The following is a 1,655-nucleotide window of genomic DNA, read 5'->3' as shown; positions in this document are numbered from 1 at the left end:
CTCTTTTTGAATTATGGTTTTCTCAGGGTATATGCCCAGTAGTGAGATTGCTGGGTCATATGGTAGTTCAATTTTTAGTTTTTTAAGGAACCTCCATACTGTTTTCCATAGTGGCTGTATCAATTTACATTCCCACCAACAGTGCAGGAGGGTTCCCTTTTCTCCACACCCTCTCCAGCATTTATTGTTCCTCTTCTTCTTATAAGGACATAAATCATAGTAGATGAGGGCCCACCCTAATAAAACCCATTTTATCTTAACCACCTTTTTAAAGGTTCTATCTCCAAACTAGTTACGTCTTAAAGTACAGGGGGTTAGGACTTCAACAGATGGATTTGGGGGGAAACACAATTCAGTCCACAACACGTAGTCACGCCCGCTTTCTGTCTAGACCTTAATCCAAATGTGGATTCACCAGTCTAGCTGAAGGAGGCCACACCTCCAGGAGAAAATAACTCCTGGGAAGAATAAATACAGGCCTCTGTAGGTATCATTACTAGAAGGGGAAGTTGAGAACCTGTCTCTTTTCAGAAGGTACTTTTGCTACTTTTACACTGGGCTGCGTGGCTGGTGTGCACAGCCCAGCCCTGTTGGTCTCCATCCACCCATCCCCACCCTTTGTGTTTAGCCTGGGAGAAGCATTCTCATGTTTTAGTTTTCTTTCTCTAACTATTCTAAGTGAGTGTTTGTGGCTGCAAAAGGCAGCAAATATTTTGCTGCAGAAAAGTACCTAAGTAAGCAAGCAGTCTTTAAGAAAATACCTTATTAAGCCATTTAGTGGGAAAACCTGAGTCCTATAAGATTGGTCCTAGGATGGAATTGTCAGGAGGGGACCAAAAGAGGGGGAAAGCTAAACTGGTATGAACGACATCTATGGGCTCCTCCACAGGCGTCTCAGGCTTTCCTGTGGGTTCCGATGATGGAGTCCCAGCAGATGGGGAGTGACCATGAGGAAGCATGCATTCTCCTGGCTCCTCCCTGATGGGCTGCTGATAGGCAGCCACTGCTTTCACTCTGAAAACCACAGACCCTGTTGGCCACCCTCTGCTACTACAGCCCACTCTCTGGATTCCCTCCTCTTGCCCGTGGGACACTCCACCTTGTCAATTTCCCCTAACCCTTCCTACACCTTTGTGAATAGACCTTTCATTGATCTCTCCTTCATAACTCATCTAAATGTTCCATGGTTTCCTCTCAGGACTCAGAACTTTCCTATGTGCTAGGTACTGCTATAAATATAAACATACATCTTCCCTTTTTTATAAAAAGCTTTATTGAGATATAATTTAAATACCATACAATTCACTCATTTAAAGTACACAATTCCATTGTTTTTAGAATATTCACAGATATGTGCAAACATCACCATGGTCATTTTTAGCACATTTCATCAACTTCACAAAGAAACCTCATATCCTTTAGCTATCAACTCCTTTAGCAACCCCCATCCGCCTCAGCCCTAAGCAACCACTAATCTACTTTCTATAGATTTCCCTATTCTGGACATTTCATATGAAAATATTCATATAGTATGTGGTCTTTTGTGACTGGCTTCTTTCATGTAGCCTAATGTTTTCAAGATTCTTCCACTTTATAGCATGTGTCAATACTCCATTCCTTTTTGTGGCTCAATAATATTCCGTTCTATGGTTATA

This window comes from Physeter macrocephalus, chromosome 4 (assembly GCF_002837175.3).
Source record: "Physeter macrocephalus isolate SW-GA chromosome 4, ASM283717v5, whole genome shotgun sequence".
Lineage (NCBI taxonomy): Eukaryota > Metazoa > Chordata > Mammalia > Artiodactyla > Physeteridae > Physeter > Physeter macrocephalus.
The sequence above is the reverse complement of the archived record's forward strand: the minus strand, read 5'-3'. Positions refer to the sequence as shown.